Source organism: Varanus komodoensis, unplaced genomic scaffold (assembly GCF_004798865.1).
Source record: "Varanus komodoensis strain SLA01 unplaced genomic scaffold, ASM479886v1 scaffold5, whole genome shotgun sequence".
Lineage (NCBI taxonomy): Eukaryota > Metazoa > Chordata > Lepidosauria > Squamata > Varanidae > Varanus > Varanus komodoensis.
The window spans coordinates 32,784,269-32,793,539 of record NW_025336087.1 but is presented as its reverse complement, the minus strand read 5'-3'; the positions used below and the strand labels follow the sequence as shown (position 1 = coordinate 32,793,539).

The 9,271-nt window shown below is 38.6% G+C and overlaps 1 protein-coding gene across 1 annotated transcript in view; it reads right to left on the bottom strand.

Annotated features, from left to right (window-relative positions):
• The window catches only part of TNFAIP8 (TNF alpha induced protein 8), a 39,458-nt gene that overhangs the window by 29,699 nt on the left and 488 nt on the right, over window positions 1–9,271 (bottom strand). The window lies entirely within an intron of this gene.

The following is a 9,271-nucleotide window of genomic DNA, read 5'->3' as shown; positions in this document are numbered from 1 at the left end:
CTAGGTACGTAATATAAGATTGAAGCCTTATTCTATGCACTATTGACTCCAAGGTATAATTTAGTACAAAATTTATGTCACTATTAACAACCTCACTTCATTGTGTGAATAATTTGCCTACAGCATATATTTATTTCAGCAAATGTTTATATTAGTCATACTTATGTTTGGCTTTCAGATAATTATTCTCATTTTCAAAGTAAGCATACAAATAGTAATACAATTCTCCCTACCAGCAGAATTTGACAAAAAACATTTATATGTGCACAGCTGCATTTAAATATTAGGAAAGGATGAATTATATAAATGACCAAGTTGAAAACAAATGAATTGGGCAGTGTGAAAAAGAGAGCAGCTATAGATTATGTATTTTGCCCTGGTCCACCATTTTCTTTATGAAATAGGTGTGTTTCTTCCCTTTCACCAACATAGTGTAAAGTTTAGTTCTCTTTATTTCATCACAAGTTATTTGTAGTGAGCCTATGCCTCTTTGCTAGCGCAACCTCCAAACGTCATTTTCTAGTTTCCACAAGGATGATTTGAACCTCCAGATGTTTTGGATTTCAGTTCCTATTATCCCTAAACAGCATGGGAATTATCAGGAATACTGCAGGTTGCAATCCACCTGTCAGGCACCAGGTTGGGGTAGGCTGCTTTGCATTGCCACAATAAGTTTAAACTAAACTTCATGTTCCCTTGAAAACAATTGTTTCACAGCACACTTGTTATGTATGACAGCCTTACAGTTTCAGTCCCAGTTTGTTTTTGTTTGCTTAACTTTTGTGCCACAAGAAAAATATTTTGCATCTCCCCAGTGTTATGCATCGTGTGTCAGGGAACAGGAACAATGCGAATGAAATCATTTCAATACCAGGTTGTAGCACATTTCAATCATTTTAATACCAGGCAGTGGGAAAGTCAAGAATACATGTGAATAGATTTGCAAGGCACACTGAGGGTTACTGATCTGTCGAAGATGCTACAGATTGACTGCTATTCAAAGTAGGCATGTATGACCTAGCTGAATCAACACCCCATTCACAGGAAGCAGCTTGACTCTGTGACACTGGCTTCCATTCCTGGTATCTCCAGAGAGAACTGGAAAAACTACCACCTGAAACCCAGCAAAGCCACTTCAAGTCAGTGTCAAGAATAGAGGCCCAGTGGTCTCACTCAGAATAATATTGATAATTACACTTTATTTCATTTCTATATTGCCTCAAAGCTGATCTGAAACCCAAACATTCCTCTAATGAAGTCTGGAAAAATTAGTCTGTCTTCATATAGTGGCAATTGTGTGTATGCATTTAATTTGCTTATTGCCTATATCCAAGGGGTTTTTTTCCCTGACAGCTGTGCAATCATATTCTGAAATTCCAGTATTGGGATACTTTCATAAACGCTTCTTGAACTGCATTTGTTAAAATTGTAAACCACATAGACAGCTTCAGCTGTGCGGATGTATAAAAGAGAAAATAATCACAGTCAGTTTAAAGCATCTCCTCATTTTTCTTCCAAACTGGTTCCATTCCTGTTTGTAAAGCTCAGATGCCTCTTTCTCCACATGAAACATTCTCTCTCTGTGGTTTAAATGAGGAAACCCTAAATAAATGTCCATTAAGATTATTATTTACATAGTTTCCCCTCACCCCATGATACACTGAGACCTATATTTCATTCTTCTCTTGATGATCTTTAATAAATTTCTCTCCTCTGAAACCACTTTTATTAAGAAATGATCTTCCTCTGGCCAAATCCAAGATTTTTTTTCTAGTTTCAGACCAGTTTACCATTTTGAATGGATTTTGCAAGTGATTGTCTGCATACAGCCACGATGGGCACTTGGTGTCTTTGGCAATTCACTGCCTCTTAGACTAACCTACGCACACAGTTTTATGAGGATAAAACAGAGAGCTGGGGGAAGACTCATGTATGCCACTCTGAGCTCCTTGGAGGAAGAACATTCTTATGTAGTCAAATAAGACTATCCATTTCCCTTCCCTGCTACTTAAACGTCACTGATTCTTTCTCATGTCCCCACTGGTACAGCGTTAGGGTACTTCTTAATTTATAGCTCTCATTGAAAACTGGATTCTTAAGTACTTTAAAGTCTATGCTTTCAAACACTGGTCACAAAGTATAAAAAAGGAACTTACATGAGCAATATGCACATGGAAAATGCATGAACTCTAAAGGCTACTTATCACTCTCCAGAAGTAATGTCAGAAGTCCTTTTTTGTATGTTACAACCTGTAGCAGTAGTCAAGGTAACTTATTCTCCAAAAATTTGCTCTTTGACCACATGTTGCAATGAACAAAACAGAAACAAATTTAAGATGTTAGCATTAGACTGCATTATACTTTCCCAATTAAATAAAAGTTACTTAAAATACACTACTAGGAAGATGACTCAATTGTGAAACAAATATATGTTAAATAATAATCATTATAGATAATGCAAGAGCTACTTAGATGTTCTTTCATCATTCTATACAAAGTGTTGTGCTCAATGGCCACTTATATCTCTGTCCCAGACTTCTGAGCTTTTCTCCAGTATCAATGTTTGGTACATATTTTCCTACTGCATTTCAAACTGATCACTGCAGTATCAAAAGATTCAGTGCTTCCTTTCTGACTGTTCTGTGCAAAACAGTTCTTTTGCACAGGTAATCTTCATCCCTTATTATACAGAATGCAAAAATTCATGGAAATACAATAGGTCCTGAATGTCAGTTTGACCCTCATCCCTAATATCTCCAGTATTGTGCAAGACATTCTGAAGGGGAATTCTACAGGGCAAGCGAGTGCTATACACTTATACACTTATAATTACCCTAGCAGTAAATGATGGTTTACACAAACGAAACAGCTAAAGAACTATCAACAAGATTCATATCATATCATCTTATTTTTTAGGTGCTAATAATTGCTTCTATTTCAGATGTGTAGGAATGAGTGTTGTTACTTATGTAGCTGGAATGGTACCACCAATTACAGCAAAGAAGTGGTATAAGCAGAATTGGTGAAACTCTGAAAGTTCAACGCCATGGGCAGTTCCTTTAAAGTTCAGACTAAATTCCAGAGGAGCTACACTGCCCCACTGACACTGGAGCCTTCAGGCTCTGTGGACCATCCAGGGAAATCAGGTTGGCACAGTGGAGTACCATGGAGCACTCCACATGGCAATGTTTTCTTACAGGTCCTACTTGTACTCTAGTCTATAATCCATCCTCTCTCCTCTATTTCTTGTACTTTGAAATAATGAGAGCTCTATGTATGTTACCGCAGTAAGTTTTCCTCTTTAGTTTATCTGAAATAAACCTGTTAGAATTTTCTGTATCTTTTCATCATGGTATCAAACATTTATTCCTTGAATATCCTCTGATGATACTTGTGTTAAAACAGATTAGAACTATTCCATGGCTTTTAGCACTTTTTGGCACTTTTCCTTCTCAAGAAGCAGGAAATGTTTTGCAACAATCCTTTCTGTTTAACAGTTTTATTGGTAACTGCTCATTCTAAGCAAAGTATAGGCAGGATTGTGAAATGTAAATACTATAGGAGATGAACTCAGAATGCTATGAAGAAAAACCCTACATAACTTACTTATTTAGGCTGAAAAAAACCATGCAAAGTTTCTTCAGCAGTGTGTGCGTATCTTCCATGTTGTCTATAGAAGAGTTAAGTTTATACCATAATCAAAGAGCCCTTTAGAAAGGCTGAAACTCATGTGCCAATATATATGTAGGCATATGTGCAGACATTACTAGGTATATATGCATATGATAAGGGAATATTTGTTATGTCTACACTGTGAAGACAGCAAGTTTGAGACGGCAATCATAAACATTGAACAGTAAGTCAATGAGACTTACTCCAATTACACCATCAAGTTTTCATAGTATGTCCAGTGGATCCAGCCTACAAGTCTGGTTCTTGATAGGCAAAAATGGTTAAGATGTGTTGTAGATGAGTATGTGTATATCTGTTGGTCTATTCTGGGTGCACAGGTGCAAAGAACTAAAAAAGAATAATTTTTGCTGTGAACCAAAAGAGGTGAGTAATCATTTGTTGATAGACTGTGTGCATGTGAATTAGTAAGAGTTCATTAATCTCCTTTTACTGTTGCTGAATGTGTGAAAGGTTTGTGTATAGAGTTTCTGTGTTAGAGCTCATTCTATGCCTTTTCTCCCTCCATCCGTACATTTCTTTGTTTCTCCCCCTTTCCAACATTAGTCTGATCTAAATAGTGCTGGTTTGTGTAATACACACAGAAAGGCACAATTTATACTTCTCTGCTCTGCTCCAGAAGATGGTAGAAGGGCTTTCCTGCTTTCTGGTTAGAGACAGTGTAATGAGCTCATGTTTTACAGCTTGCTCTAGCCTTACCAGCCACCACTACCAGAAGATGTAATTGCAGTAATTCCTGGCAACCTTCTTGTTCACACTTTAGATTTCTTCCTCAAATGTAGTTCTGTTCTTGCTACTACCACACGACCATTTGTCTAGAGAAAGGCTCTTCCATAATCAGAACTATCCTCCACCCAGTGTCTTCAGAATGCACTGTCTGAATTATAGGGTTCCTCCCCTTCCGTAGTTTGCCAGCAAACTAGTTCCGCAGCTGGCTATGCAAATCTAAACGAGTAGCTATGCAAAGAAAACCCTATTTATATTAGCTCAACAGTAAACAGATTAGATGGCAAAATGGAATTCAGACACCCATATTAAAATGTCTACTACCTGTTTTCTATAACTTAAATTATACTACTTTTCTCCTTTGTATTGGAGGTGATGTATTAGTTGCATCTGGTTTTTTTTTTTTTTCTGGATGTGTACAAGCAAGAGAACAGGTACAGTTTATTCAGACATACAGGAAGTACATCCAGCATGTAGGTAGCCCCCAAAGGACTACAAAGATGGAGTCTGCACAAGATGCTTTTATAACCTATCAGTTACATGCACCATTTGGGGGAAAGTGGAGGATCAATAGTTTGCTAGAGGCACATAAGAGTAGAACAAAAGGGTTGAATAGATTAAGGCAAACAGCACAAAAAGACAGTGCTTTAGGACAGGCAGATATTAGCATATCTAAGGTGGCCGGGGGGGGGGGGGTCAAGACTTGCAACAGGATTTCCTAATCAGATCAGGATCCCAAATAAAACATTAGCCAGCCAATTAAAATTCAGATAGATGCTTCAATGCTCATGCAAAAGTCACCAATAAGGATTTGAGAAATGCCAGGCACAGTTTATATTCCAGTCTCTCTTGCTGGGATAGGAAAAGAAAATGTATTAGTGGACAGCATACTATTTATTGAAGCATCTCAGTACAGAATAAGGCAGAGAAGATGTTTTAGAATAAAGCCCTACTCCATGAACTTGAGGAAAGATGATCCAAAATCCCCAACTTGAAATAAGGGTAATAGATAATCTGGTTATCTATTTTTTTTTTAGAATAGGAAGGATTATATGTGTTTATTCATATGACCAGTATTGTATCTTTGATTGTACTGGCTGCCAGTTTGTTTCCAAGTGCAATTCAAGGTTTTCATGGCCATCTTTGAAGCTTAGGACAGGGCTACGTGGAAGATGGAGGACTGTTGAGAGTTGTAGATCAGCTGCTATGCCTCTCTTGCATGTTCCTTCAGAGGCATAGTTGGTGGAAGTGCACGAGAGGGCTCTGTCAGTGGCAATGACCTATATATGGAACTTCCTGCTTCAAGAGGTTAGACCATCTGTCTCTAATGTGTGTTCTACCAGCAATAAAGTCATTTCCTTTTAAGCAAGTATTTGACTTTGTTGTTGCGTAGTTTTATTTATGACAGTTTCATGTTTTCTCTGCTGCTGCTGGTTTTTTTCTTAGTTTTTTATTTTTACATGCTACTTTACGCAAATCCTTTTTCGGAGGAGAAAAACAGGACAAATCATATTAAAATAATAAATAAAATTAAATACAAAAGCACTGTGCACATAAGAAGTTTTGTTACAGGCACAACTTACATGCAAACCAAAGTAGAATGTTCAAAACCTATTTGGTATCACAAAAAACTCAAGGAATGTAATTGCTTCTATGATGACAATTGTGTTTTCTAGATACGATTTATCTGAAAGCAGCACTAAGCTTGGAAATCAGAGGCAACCATAAACTGTATGCAAATAGGGAATTCCATGCGGACAGCTCACTGGACTGCAGAGAAGAGATGGAGTGCTCCAGGCATTCAAACAAACCAGGTAGATTTCAAAAGGAAGAAAGCTCCCCCACTCCACCTACATCCACAAGCAGCAGTGTGGAAATGGAGTTCTGTGCAGTAGCAGATCCAATTATTAGGAGACCCTGAATAACATGCTGTCTGATAGACTATCTCAGCTGGTCTTCTACCCATTCTTCCAAGTAAGCAGGGCAGGCTAGCTTTTTAATGCAACAGAAGAGTGCTGCAGAAAGCAATTGCAAAAAATAGAAGCTAAGATAGACTACTGGCCATTAGGGAAATGTTGCTTAATGCTAAGTTGACTCCAAATGAATATCCTTCCTTCCTTCCTTCAAAGCTGATAAGTGGTAACCCCACCTTTAAAGGCAGATAATGCTGCTTAAACGTCTGATACATCTCACCTCTTAATCTCCCGCCATATGATCATACTAATGATATGGGTCCAGCCTTCCCATATTAGCATGTTCACTGCACTTTCCCCAAGAAATTGAGTTTCCCACAAAGACTGCCTGGCTTATTTTTGGGTCCGCTGGTTTTAGGAGTTCTGTGGCAGATTTGCCACTTCTTCTGAAGGCTGCATTAGAAGAGGAACAGGCCCAATCACTACATGGGCTCCTCCTTTGGCAGTGGGCCTATCATGCCCAAGCTGTATGAGGGCATTGCTGTGAGAATAAATAGTGGTTAAATTTCCCACAATGCCCTTGCATGACTTGGGGCAACATGGGAAATTAAGATGGCATTCTCCAGCTACTGGGATCTGCTATGCAGGCCTGCCAGTGTGTCCACCAACTCAGAATGCCATTGCAGGAGAGGCAAAAAAGTTAAAGGAGAGTTCAGGACAGGTATTAGTGGGGGTCTCTGCCAGCTGTTCAAGGATTCCAGGTGCTGATACTGGCCCTTGCTCTTTTTCTTTCCCCAGCAGTCAAGTAAAAAGGAGAAAAAGAGGTCCGCCTGGCGCCGCTGTTATTTGTTTTTCAGCGCCAGGTGAAGACCTTTTTATTTAAGCAGCATTTTAAATGTTAATATTATTGAATTTTATCTGGCCAGGGCAGCTTATTTTATATTGTATAGTTGTATTTTATTTTAATGTATATATTTTAATTTTTACTTATGAGGACCTAACTTATTGTTGTAAGCCGCCCTGAGGCTTTGGCGAATGGGGCGGCATAAAAATGTTTTAATAAAATAAATAAAAAAATAAAAAGTGGGCTTATTTAAAAGGTTGATTTTAGAGAATATTTCATTTACTATTATACATTTTACATTTTTCTAAAGGCACTGTTGGGGCACAGAGTCCAGCTAGCCACAGAAGTTGGGATCCTAACTCTAAGCTCAGAAACATACTCCAAGGTCAAAGCTGGAATTTCAGCCTTGCAGAAACAGAGAAGCAACCTTTTACCAAAAGAGCCAGAAAACCTAGAACATAGAACTGTCTGCCCAGAGAGCTTCAAATACTGTATGGTAAAGAAATACCATACAATTCAGCATAACAAGCTTGTTTGACTTCAGTGTGTTGAAAGGATCAGGATGCATATCCTAGGCTTCCTGCACTAAACCCACCCTAATATGAATCATACATGCTTATTGGATGTTTCAAGATGTGCAGTGAAAAAGAGCAAATATTTGGTTTAGGTGACAACCCAAGAGAATGGTTAGTCATTCCAGTTATTTACTAATAACAAACATGTTATATATACCAAGTTGTATCTGACTGTGTCCTTCTATAGATAGGCTGTTTGATCCAGTGAAGAGTTCTGAGTGGAAAGACTGGTAGGGAGGCAATTTTCACTGATTTCAACAGGATCTGAAACTCAAACAGTGGGATGGAAGAGTCTTTGGAACAGAATGGACTTTGACACTGGAAGAGTGAATTCACAAATGTCACATCCACTAGGTCAAAGAGACATCCATAAGAGGAATAATACTTACAACTAGATAGAACCCATCACAGACACTTAATATTTCAGGAGTTCAATTAACTTTTTATCTTTCAGAACTTAAGCAAATGTATTTTGGGGAATATTCACATTGATGTATTCTGTGCCAGCTTTCTCCACTTTCCTAACAATGACAAAAATGAAAATTACACTTTGATTGTATTCTTGTCCCTCATTTAAAATGCATGTAGAATGACAAACTTTTATCATGAAGATATGTTGCCAGCATTATGGACATGTTTTATTTACAATTTAATAGCAGCAATATAGTTAGAATAATCATTGACCTAAGGAATTAGTCAATAATTTAAATTTTTGTCTAATTCCTAGAACCAGTGAATACTCTTGCCTGCTCTAAATTGTGTTATTTCCTAACAGCTCAAGTAGCAGCTCATTTTTACAGGAATCAGTCATCTCAGATCACATATAACTACACCCAAATAGAGAAAACAAGACATGTTTGCACTATGTCACTCACCCACTTTATATATAGGCTACAATTTACATTTACTGTACATTACCACTGAGTAAGAGCCTTTGAACTACCCTGTTTGAACAAACACAGATGGAGTAAAGACTGACAACTGGTTAAGTTTTGCATTTTAATTGGATGGCCTTAAGCAATCCGACAGCCAAGCTTCAACACATCTAGCGTCTAAACACCTAGGCTGCACTTCTGCACACAGTTTGGTTGCTTAGATCCTGATGTTGGCCTCTCCTCTGTTAGTCTCCAAGGCTGACAAACAGGCTGCAAAGCACCATTCATGTGGGCAATTTCAGACACAAAAGGCCGTTCCACAGAATAAACCCAGGAGAGGACCAGGTAAGAAAGAGAACCGACCAGGAAAGTCTCTGGACTATCAAAGTCCGTGAAGAAGCCCTCCACGTCCGGACGAGCTGAGCCAACGACACTCAGCTGCTCAACTGGCAAGAACTGTCAGTTTTAACCATTCTCTTTCTACTCATCTCGAAATTCCGATTACTCACAGTGCAAAGCCAGACGCTCCTTGCACGTATTCCGGTCCCGCGGCAGTACGGGCACATCACTGCAAGAAGTGCGCGGGGGTGGGGGAAGGAGAGCTGGCAATCGCTTCTCCTTCCTCTGTTCTGTTTTGAACATCAGGCG